Source organism: Megalopta genalis, unplaced genomic scaffold (assembly GCF_051020955.1).
Source record: "Megalopta genalis isolate 19385.01 unplaced genomic scaffold, iyMegGena1_principal scaffold0050, whole genome shotgun sequence".
NCBI lineage: Eukaryota > Metazoa > Arthropoda > Insecta > Hymenoptera > Halictidae > Megalopta > Megalopta genalis.
The window spans coordinates 679,734-692,261 of record NW_027476119.1 but is presented as its reverse complement, the minus strand read 5'-3'; the positions used below and the strand labels follow the sequence as shown (position 1 = coordinate 692,261).

The window sequence follows — 12,528 nt, the reverse complement described above, 5'->3', positions numbered from 1 at the left end:
TTGCGAGTTAACTTGCAAAACACGCTGCAAGATTTATGGATCCGCTCTTGCAGCTCATTTTTCCACGGTTTTCCGAAATTACGTCTGCGGCAGCGGCGCGGCGGCGGCCGCACTCAAATGAATGTTTAATTTTAATACCCTGATTTTTTTTCGCGTTCCGAAGGCCAGAGTCGCGCGGGCGTCGAAAGAAGCGGACGTTGATCATCTTTCCTTGTTTTTCTAGCTAAAAACAAGGACAAATCTTCCTTGCATTGTGAAACCTTCCATTACTAAAACAAAGAGAGACAACCAATGTGTCCTGACGCTAATGCCAATCTGACGCTCGTGCGAATTTGATCTAAGGATTCGTGTACGAAATGTCGTTCGTTTACGAGTTCTTTAACGCTAAATTTACGGAGCACAAAAAACAGCTGTTAAAACAGCTATATAGTTAGTACAGCTATATAGATAAAACAGCTAAATATTAGTTTATAAAAGTAACAATAAAACATTTATTCTGATTTCTAACAATCTTTATTGTAACATTTGCCGTAAGTAACATAAATGATTTGAATAGTAAATGATTAAATTAATAATAATAATATAAATTATTGAATAATCGTAAATTAAAAAATTAGTGACCCGTTTTGATGTATTCCGTAAATCTAGTGTTAATAAATCAAACACCTCCACGACGGCGGGACTCGGGTCCATTTGGACCCAGACTACAAATACTGACCATCCAGTTACAATAAATTTAAACTTTCGCATATTCCATTGAAGTCTATAGAAAAACTAACGTGTCTAGGAGGAACGTTTTAAAAAATATGATGTTGTTACGGCGACTTGTCCAAATCAAGTCGCTGTAATGCGAAACTGCCCTGTTGTGAACGACTCCTTAGGAAAGATCGAGATCGGACCGTCGAACGATCAACATTACAAATTCAAAGATCTGTAATATAATTGAATTGTGTTGTATTATATTCTATATGAATTGTAAATAAAAGTTCCGCGATGCGAGAAAAACAGAGAGGTTCGCAACGGTATGTAAAAAATTAATAAATTTATATCGCGGGTAATCTTGATTCGACGGGCAACATCGATCGCTAATAACCGTTCGTACCGGCGTTATTTGAACACGTATCAACCAACACACAGCTCAATTAATGTCATTTCAATTTTGGTCCAATTAGATTCAGCGAACGCAAATATTTGCTCGAATGCAGCGCGCGAGTTTATACTTTATTGTACACGGTCATCGTTGCGCCATGTACACGGCGCGCTCTCTGACTTTATTATTCGTTAATTAATGTCATTTAATTTGCCCGTATTTACCGTCCGAGCGAGTGCATTCCGGCGCTGTGTAAGTTATTATTGGACTCCCACCGCGCGCGTAAATCAAACCGTTTTCTTGAGCATGGAATATAAACTGGCTTTCGTGTTTTAGAATGATTTACGCGGAACGCTGAAATTTTCGGTCTTGATTCGCGTTACCGCATTATTTGCAATTCCTGCGAAATAACATACACCTTTATATCGGCTTCGAATACTGCGAAAATCAAATATCATTCTACCGATGTTCTACGCCAAGGTACAGCGAACGATGCGAATAAAATACAGGAATATTTCTGATTTTTTTTTATTAATTCAGATATTTTTATTAATTTAATTTCATTTGATTTATTTCATACGTACTCTACTAAATACGTTATTCATTTCTTCGGAATCGAAACATTTGATTCTTCTGTTATCAGAACCGAGAAATGAAAGCAAATGGAGACGCACGAGAAATGAAACTTATCTCGATCTATCAGAGAAATTATGAAGGACGAAGAGTGCTGATCAACGAAATTGTGAAAGATCCCTCTGCTGACGGGTCTGGAGGTAGCCGCCACAAACCCTTTGCACTCGAGACTATTTTAACGCGAAAATGAAGACGTTCGTTTCAACCTACAGTATTTCCATTTGCTATAATTGTTTTTACTCGATACACATGAAATTGGTCGTGTATATTTCTAGAAGACTTCTGTTATTTGACAATTTATCGAATAGAGACAAATTTAATAATGTGAAAATTCTTTTGAAAATAGCGTAGCAATGTCTAGAGTCGCCTCAGAGACGCCACTCGGGTGCAAAGGGCTATTACAGCTCCGTATGCATCTAATATATTATCGCGAAAAATAGAGCTCGATGCTAAATTCCGGAGCTTATGCATTTATGGCAAAATTCGGTAATTTCAATCTAAAATAAGAAAAGAAGAATTTAATAGTGTCGATGTGTTATTTTTAATCTACTTAAATGATCAAAGGAAGAACGAACTTGCTATTTAGTTTCTATTTCTAGCAATTGATACAGACAATTTTTATTTTGCATGAAAACCCGTGGTATAGTTATAAGGTATACCGGTTCGGTTTCGGTTCTTAGGAACCGATATAATATCAAATAATAATGATACCTTTAATACTTATAATACCTTTTTGGTTCTGAGTTTCGTTTATGCGTTTCGGTTATGGTTCGATTTCGCGTAATAAATGCATCGCATTTTCTTTTAAGTATTAACAATATAGATGCTACGTTTAAGTTGAAAATTCGTGCGGCGTAATCGCATTGCATTTGTATTGCTGAGCATTTGAAACGCATTTTGTATTGCTGACAAACTGCAGCTACGGCTGCCAGGATGTTATACGTTGCAACAGTTGTGCGACTTTTTCGGTTTTCGGCAACTGTGTCAAGAACAGAAACCGATACCATAACTGTTTCCAACACCCTGCTCGATTCTGTAGATTGATTTCTAAAATTACAAGCGCGTCCATAAAGATCCACGGCGCGAACCGAACTACAATCGTTGCTTGACTTTCGGATAAATTAGAGACGGGCCTGTGGAACGTTCCGCGATGCCGGCCAGCAAGGAGTGTCGGATAGTACGGACGCATAAAGATCCGCAAAACGATGATAACCAACGGAACACATCGAAAGGGGATTTCTCCTGACCCGCGCGGAATGCCTTGAAATAGAACGGCGGCGTTCGCGATTCTATCCGACGCCGGACAATAGTTAACGATCGCTGATAGCGGTATCGGCGAACAATTTTGTTCCTATTTTCTCTCTCTCTCTCTCTCTCCCTCTCTCTCTCTCTCCTCTTCGTTTTTCTCTTTTGAAACCGGCCAGACACGCCTCTACGACCCAAATCCCGCGGCGCTCGGACGCGATACAGAAATTCCACGCGGCGAGGACAAGCGTCGCGCGGAAGGTGTCGCCGCAAATTGTTATGAATTATGCTTGGTGACGCGTGAATTTCTCAATTGCCGTGGCTTCGCGGCCCGGACGACCGTCGACGGTGTGTCGCAAATTGGAAAGTTTCGTCCGGTCGGCCGACGAAAACCGGGCAATTATCGCGCGCGGTGTTTTATCAAAGTTCCGACGCGATCGCGGACCCGATCCAGTCGTGTTTCTGTTCGAGATCGTGTCGCGGAAACTCTTCGTATACTTCCGGCAAAATTAATTGAATCAGTTACTTCTTTGACCGTTCTCGCCGCTCCGCCGCTCCGTTGAAAGCTTTTGATGTTCCACGGTCGGAAGGCGGAGGATGAAAAACACACTCCTTCCTGTAACTCTTCTCATCTTCCATTAGGTCTGCCAGCTCTAAGGGATATCGATGAAGTGCGTCTGTTATCGTGCTATTGGAATCCACGAACGTGTCTAAAAATATAGCCGTTTCATAGGACTGTACGCGAAATGCGTCTTTCGGAAGTCTCTTGAAAACCCGGTGACGAAAGAATGATACATTTTTCGCATCCTCTCGTCTTCTATTAGCACGTTAAGCGCGGAGACGATGATTCTAGTTTTTCCGTTGAGCTGGCATTATTTGTTAATCTACTCTGTCGGCCCCATGCGCCGATGCCGTCCAAACGATAGGTTTGCTGTCAGTCCCTGAGAACTGACACCGCTCAGAAAAAAAGTACACTGTCAGTCCTTTTGGACTGACACCGCCCAAATGGAAAGGGTTCTCTGACTGTCAGCCACAGGGGGCAAGACGCCGCCTCAACGGAAAACCCAACAAAATCGGCTCCGCACTTAACTCTTTGCACTCCGCTGTCCCATCGTAATCCTAGCATATCACTCGGATGTCCCCTCTCGTGGGACATTAAAGTTTATTAGTGATTACGGGGAATTGAGTTATTTCAGCGCAACCTTTTCAGACATGCATGTTTCCCTGAAGTTTTCTCTTGAAATGGCACAAAAAATCAAATCAAAATATAGTAAAATTACTAAGATATATACAAGAAATGTCAGCGAGTTTCGACGAGAACGTGAGAGGCGTGCTCACGACGGTCCGAGCACTTCAAAGGCGCCACTTGAAAAGAGCGATAAAGCAAGTTTGTAGACGAAAGATCGGTATGCGAACATAGCACGCACTATATAGTAACATTTATAATCATAAAATCTGGAGGAAAAGATATTCAAAGCTGAACTTAGTCTGGTTTGAAGCGTCGAGCGGTATAGATAGATCTAACGAGTGAGAAAATCGAAAAAGTGATTCTTCTCTTGGTAAATAAATTGTTTGGTAAAGTTGTTGAGTTAGTAATAACAATCAGAAATTTTCAACCTATGTATTTATTCATATTTTTTATTAGAACAATGGCAAAACGTTCAAACACGAATGAGTCTCATGACACAAGTAGTAGTGAAGATGAGCTCCAGATAGACGTTTATACAGAGATGTTAGAAAGACTAACTGTTCGTTAATCGTTTTGATAGCAGTGATAGCGATATCGTCCAAGCAACAAGGCGACGAGAGAAAGAGTTCGCATAGATAGCGATTACAACAACAAAACAAAATTATAAAAAATAGAATATTGATTTTTTTGCAAATTTCTCGATTTCAGCCAATTCATAAAAGTCCAATATCATTATAATATGTTAGTTCCAAAACCATACTAAATAATACGAGGGTCTGTAAATGCCCGTTTCTTGCGAAAAGTGGCGCTGAGTAGCTGGTAGCCAACGTCCAGAATGGTTCGGAGTGCTAAGGGTTAACATGTTCATAGAACTTTGAATAGAAATCGACTTTTACGGATCGGCTTCTCTCGAGACCAAAATGGCGGCGCGCGAAGGCACAATTTAACCAGCGAATTTTCCATTCTTCCATTGTTCATCGCCGCTATTGATACTACAACAATACGTCTCGGTTTCATTCGCGATCGGAGATACAAATGCAGAGCACAAAAACATTCCAGCGAATTGGATCGCGCGAAAAACTGTATGAATCATCGGGGGCCATAAACGCTAGAGTAAACGAATCGGCTGTTCGGCGGAGTCGAAGAAAAAGTAAAGTACCGGGTAGCGGGAATCGTATCCGCATCTCGCGGAGCATTTGCGTACGGTGAGTCAGACCACCTGAGTTACCCGTATCGAACGTACTTAAGCCAATATCTTATCGATGACAAATTTCGCTTCAGCCGAATAATAATCAATATATCGGCGCACGTTCTACTGTGGCTTGAAATCCCGAAAATGTAGCTAAATATTAGGTCTACCGGAAAATTCTGTCCGATAGTGTCACTTCAAGTTTCAATCCGTATGCACATGTTGATTTGAGACATATACGACTATCTTTCTTTATCATTGCATTTACACGCATGTACTCTCCTAAATAAGCTGAAACAAAGACGTCTCATGTCATTATTAAGTGAGACGCGATCGTGAAAACATGGCTACCGATGATAATGCCAGACCACATGCTGCTTTGGTGACTCGTCAGAAAATCGCTGAGCTAGGCTGGGAAATTCTGTCGCATCCACCATACTCCCCAGACCTAGCACCCTTCGATTGTCACTTGTTTCTCTCTTTGCAAAACTTTTTACAGGAAAAAAATTCAAAACTGAAGCTGATGTCAACCAAGCACTGGTTGAGTTCTTCGCCTCTAAAAATAAATCATTTTTTAAAAATGGCATTTACAAGTTGCCATCACGCTGGCAAGAAATCATAATAAATATTATTAAATGTATGAAAATTGTATTATATTTCAATTGAGAAACGGACAGAACTTTCCGATGGACCTAATACAAAGACGACTCCGATTCAATTGATTCAATTGCCCTTATCACGAATCTAGACTTGTATTGGATTGACAGGAAAGTAATTTCGGTATTTCAATGTTGAAATAAATCTCAATTTTTTTTATACAAGAAATGAACTTTAATCAGTTAAATATTTTCCATTCTGCTCGACAATCTTTTGCCATCTTTCTGGGAACTTCATGATTCCGCGCTCATAAAACTTCTGGTCCTTATCAGTAAAAAAAACTCAATCAAGCGCGATTCGAGGCTATCGTTGTTATTGAAATTTTTACCATTTAAAAGGTTTTTTAAACTTCGAAATATGTGATAATCCGATGGTGCAAGGTCGGGATTATATGGAGGATGCGACATCACTCCCCAACCAAGCTCCAATAATTTTGTACGTGTTGCTAAAGATGTGTGAGGCCCCGCATTGTCGTGGTGGAACACGATTCCTTTGCGATTTGCCAATACTGCCATTTTCACTTTGATTGCTTCCTCCAATTTCATAAGTTGTTGGCAGTACACATCTGAGTTGATCGTTGCTTGGAAGCAGCTCAAAATACGCAACACCTTTATAGTCCCACCGAATTGACAGCATGATCTTTTTCTGATGCAATTCAGCTTTCTATATGGTTTGTGCTGGTTCATCACGCTCGGACCATGACCATTTTCGATCGATGTTATTGTAAACGATCCATTTTTCATCACCAGCGATAATTCGTTTCGAAAAAGGCTCGATTGCATTACGTTTAAAACGCGTATCGCAAATACTGATTCGTTGTGTTAAGTGAATTTCTTTCAGTTCATGCGGAATCCAAACATCGAGCTTCTTAACAAGTCGAAGACATCTTGTGTGATATTCAATTGTTGTGTACGATGTATTTAACCTTTTTGCAATCTCAGGTACAGTTATATGAAAATAATTATGACATCTCAGAAAATGAAAATTTTTCTTCGTTCTCACTATCGCTACTGTAATTAAAAACAATCAATCTTTTCTTTTTAATTGGCACAAACTCATAATCTTCGTTCCTCGAAATATTCGGAAGTTCGACTCCATTTTCATAGTTAGTATACATTTTTTCATATGATTTTATACCGATACGAACAGAACGCGAACGAAGTATTCTGAAAACAACGTTAAAACTGAACCTGCGAGAAAATTCATTTTTAAGGATTTTCTGACCACGTTTTCAGAACTCGTGACCACCGTGCGTCGGCGTCGCAGACAAAATTAGCTAGCAAAAGCAGAATCAGCTCGGATTCATCGTATTCTCCGCCGAAGCGGGTCAATTATGCGAGTCGCGAACCGTCCCAGTCGGCTATTCCAATCACGATCCTGCGCCGATAGCCGTGCACCTTGCACGCGTCCGTATCGAATGGCATTCCTCGTTATTTATCGCGAGTCGCGACGCCGTTCGACGCTATTTTCAATCGTGTATTAATATTTCAGGCGGCTCGTTAGCGGAACCAATATATCTCGAACCCGTGTCAAAGTTCGACGCGAAGTGTTTCATCTGTCGCTCGAACACCTCCGAGTTATTCCCGATATTCGCCTGTCCGGGACGCAGGAATCATTTCAACTCGACTATGCCGAAGAAATTAAGGTGAATATTAGCTCGGCCAAGTACCTCTGAAACTTCCTATCATGATGTTCATAACAGAATCGAGCAATAACTATAATGTCGTCGTTAATGAAACTTAGTAGTATACTCCAACAGAAATTCAGTACAAGCGAGAGATCATTATTTATAAATTACATATTCGTATAATTTATTAACATTATATATTATATTTGTATTGTATAATATTAACACACATAATATACATTGTATAATATTAACTCATCAAGGACGACGTAAAAGTTGTGATTGCTTACCGTTTATTATTATTTCTCCGTTAATTATTTTTCTCTTTCTTAGCTCTTTATTTTTTTTTGTTTTTATACACTGCGATATATCCGGATAATTTGTGCTATTTATTTTCAGTATTTTATGGATGATTATAAAAATTATCCATACATAATGGATGCAGTCCGCACGTTGCAGAGACATCGTCCTTAAGAGGTTAATCATGAAATCAGTACTTATATAGGATGTCCCAAAAATGACTCGCAATCCCGAAAGAGGGGATTCCTGAGGTCATTTGAAGTAACTGTTTCCTTAGCGAAAATGTGATCCGCGACTTCGTTTACGAGTTATTAACGAAATGCAGCGACCAATGAGCGGCGAGATTAGCTGGTGCGAGGAGACCGAGCCAATGAGCGGCGAGATTAGCTGGCGCGAGGCGGCCGAGCCAATGAGCGGAACTGGGCTTCGACCGCCCGTTGGCTCGACCGCTCGTTGGTTCGGCCGCTCGTTGGCTCGGCGGCCATGTGACAGCCGTGCTCGCCTCTCATTGGTCACTGTTTCTCCTTAATAACTCGTAAACGAAGCCGCGGATTGCATTTTCGCTAAGGAAAAAGTTACTTCAAATGACCTCAGCTACCCCCCATTTCCGGATTACGAGACATTTTTGGGACACCCTGTATCTATACGTAAGTAGAAATAATATATTCTGAATGGCGCGCGTTCATGTAATACAAATATAATGTAAAGTCATAAAAGAGGTAATGTAGAAAGTAGATGTCCCTTCTACTAGAGTTCTTTATCTTAGTTGATATCAAAAGAGTTATACCTTGTAATAATAATAAAAATAAAGAATGTGATCTGTATATAAAGAATATATAAAGAATATATAAAGAATATATAAAAAAAGAATTGTATGGAGAATATAAGGAATATAGAGAACAAAGATAAATTAATTCCAATGAACCTTGTTAGAACGATACATAAATCTATTGTTCTAACGCATATACGAGTCGTCTATTGAATACAAACGATAATTGCAACGAATTTGAAGTCAACATTAAATTAAACGCTGTTTCGTTTACTATTTAATTGGTCTGTTATAGAATCCCACCTCCTTTTCGAGCCACAGAACGACGAACGTTTCTACATGCCTACCTGGCGGCCATCAACACCGGAGTTATTAATTATGATGTATACGTACCGAATGTTTACGCACCGTGAATCGTAAGAACGAATTGAAAACTCGCCCGGACGAATATGGCGAAGGCCGTGGAAACGAAAAACGTGCTCGGTTCGTACGAACGAAACGAAACGTGTCGTAACCAATTGTACCCTAAGTTCTCTAGCATCTGATTTCGAACGACGGGCGTCGCATAGCGATAAAAAAACATATAACAACTAAAATTATATATTTAAGCCTTACTTTTTCATTTTACATTGTTGGCACGTATATTCGGATTTTCGCTGGGACAGAATAATGAAAACAAAATGCAGCGTTTTAATTGTTCATAAACAAAGTTTTTAAAAATACAATTTTTGTTTTCAGTTCAATTCAATTGAACAGCATCTCCATTTTCATGTTGCGAACATTGTTCCGAAGCCAGCAGTTCGATTATTTCTTCGAGAAATGATTTCGATTTCTTGATCGTTCTCTTCCTCGTACTCGACATGGACGGGTCGGATGTGAGAATAAGTCTGGATATAATTATATGCAAAAATAATTCATAATTATCCTTATCAGTATCAGTAGAGTGCGAACAGTTGAAATATTGATATTTTACTCAATCTATTCAAAACATCTCGCGTAACTCGATAGCACATAGGTATCACGGTATGCTTCGTGGCACGTGCCATTTTGGAATTATTATTAGGTGATTTCTCCAATAGCAGCTAATAGCAGCCAATTTTCGTTTTGTTATTAATGTAAGGCATCACTCTTCAAAATGCGATCAAAGCGAACACTGAACTCCACCGAACTCGTAATAAAAAAATGCAATGAAAATTCAAGATATTCAATTGAACGTAATTCAAAAAATATGCGAGATAAAAAAGTGTCCTGTGACATAATTTAAGTACACACTAAGTACATTAACACGTTGAATGCCACGGGGGTCACCGGTAGCCGGTACTTAACTTGGCGGTGACGCCACGGGGGCCACCGGTGACCGACGCACCCAAATTGATAGGAATATATATAATTTAAAACAAATGTCAATATCTAAAATTTTGTATTATTACCATCGTTGTATTATTACCAGTGACCCTGTCGCAATTAACATGTCAAACATGGTTATACACTATTACTTATCTACTGCAGATAATATTTCAGCATTATATGTATCGCATAAAAGAAAATTCATCGTGGCGCCAAGGACAATTTCTGTAAAATCGGCATGGCATTTAACGTGTTAAATCCTGTAAAAGTAACTTATTTTCAAAGAACAAATTAATTATAAACGACGATATTTTAGAATGATTTAGATAGTAAATAATAAGCCACATGTTTAATTGACTATCAGCGAATAAATGATATTAAAGGGATATTTTTTAAAACTGACTTTTTTCCGCTTTTCCCAAAATGCACGTACATCTTCCGAAAAAAATCGAACTTCGTTCGGGCGTGTTCGATGATCGAAGAATTATTTTCTCGCTGTCACGAATCCGAGAAAATTACGATTGAAGAAAAAAAACAAGATCGATAAAAATCAGAGGCTCGTGACGCGATCATTCTCCTTTGGGCTTAAAGTATTTCGTTATTGTGCGCTATAAATAACGAAACACTCCTCGGAACTTCACGATGACATGCAGCGATCGTTCGCGATTAATATCGCGGATCGATAACGCGGCTGGAGTGACACTCGAAATCCAAGGCAGGATTTCGCTCGATCTCGACAATTGCGTATTGTTTTGTCGCCGCGAGCTAGAAGATCGAGTACAGGCGAGTTCTCGGAACCGCGGCGACCGATCCGAGGGACCTAAGGTCCGATCACGATCGCAACGGAGGTATCGCGCGCTAGATTTCTGCTAAGGCTTCCGCGATCCCTTCGCTGACGGTATTTTTTCCCGAAGTCAACGTCCGCGCGACGCGATTACCGGAGATTCCGCCACGTAGCAAAGTGCGAGAGGCTTTAAACCGTCCGCGATGCTGCAATCACCAGATAAAATCCGACGTTTACGAACTTGAACTCGTCTAATCTCGAGAATTCATCGATCCAGCCGATGCAGCGGGCGCTTTTATCGATCGTAGATTTAGAGAAATGATTGACGCGAAAATTAATCTGCAATTACCGACACAGCTAAGCTCTCTAATGCTCCCCGATACGGGCCGACCTTTGCATCCACTACGAAAGTCTCCGCAGAAAATCTTCCGCTATTATTTCCCGCTCGATAGTATCGTCCTCGTTTCGCAACGAGCGCTAGAGAAAGAAATAGCCGCACTTATGCAAACAACGAACGAAATTTCATCGTGGGAAATTCTTTCTTTTCGTCACCGTGCGAATTAGTTGGACATTTTTAAACTACAGATGTCGACGGAGATAACGTCGGAAAAGTTAATTTGCAGATAATGAAGGATGAATTAAAGGTTCTGTAAAATACAATAACAGAAAAAATTGTTACAACTCCTTTATGTAAGCCACTGACAAGTTTTAATTTATCGTTAGAGTAACAGAAAAATGCAACAGCTAACAATTCACTTGCATCATCTTTGCTTTAAACGGCTCAATTACCAGAGATTCTTACTAAAAACCAAAATTCAGGAATACACGATATATTTACCTATATTTACCGCGAGTTTTCCCGGCTTTTAGATTTCATTATTTTCCGACTATGACGCGTACTCGATGCGTTGTGCCGAATAAATGACATACAGGATGCCCCAAAAATGTTTCGCGATCTAGAAATAGCGGGTTTCTGAGGTCATTTGAAGTAACTTTTTCCTTAGCAAAAATGCGATTCGCGGCTTCGTTTACGAGTTATTAACGAAAAACACTGACCAATTAGAGGCAAGTTTAGCTGGAGCGAGGAGGCCGAGCCAATGAGCGGAACTGGGCTTCCGCCGCCCGTTGGCTCGGCCGCTTATTAGCTCGGCCACTCGATGCTTCGGCCGCTCATTGGCTCGGCTGCCTCGAGCTAGCCGAGTTCGCCTCTCATTGGTCACCGAGTCAATGATCAGTGCTTTGTCCGCCCGTTAGCTCGGCCGCTCGTTGGCTCAGCCGTCTTGCGCCAGCTGATCTCGCCTCTCATTGGTCATTGTTTTTCGTTAACAAACATTTTCGCTAAGAAAAAAGTTACTTCAAATGATCAGGACCCCCCGCCCTCATTTCCGGATTACGAGACATTTTTGGGACACTCTGTATAATAAGCAATTAAATGGTAACAATTTTGAAATTGTGTTCATAAATAAGAAATAAATTGTATCACCTTAAATAATATATTTACATCTACATATAACTAAAGTAATTACTTTTGTCATTTATTTAAACTTCCAAATAACAAAATTTTTCATTTCAACAATCATTTAAATGAACATTTACTTAAATGATGCCGAATTCTGCTGACGCCCGCAAACCGTTCAGTGTTTGAATATTTCCCGGCGTCAGATAGCGATATCACATCGAAACGCTATTTATAAGATA

General features: G+C 40.0%; 1 protein-coding gene and 1 long non-coding RNA gene across 6 annotated transcripts in view; both read left to right on the top strand.

Moving 5' to 3' along the window:
* The window catches only part of mtd (TLD domain-containing protein mustard), a 424,160-nt gene that overhangs the window by 194,682 nt on the left and 216,950 nt on the right, over positions 1–12,528 (top strand). The gene's annotated exons all lie outside the window — the stretch shown is intronic.
* LOC117226705 (uncharacterized) lies at positions 5,982–10,432 on the top strand. The gene is made up of 5 exons (XR_004491864.2): positions 5,982–6,944; positions 7,239–7,409; positions 7,495–7,648; positions 8,030–8,107; positions 8,995–10,432. It is a non-coding gene; the product is annotated as an uncharacterized LOC117226705 (long non-coding RNA).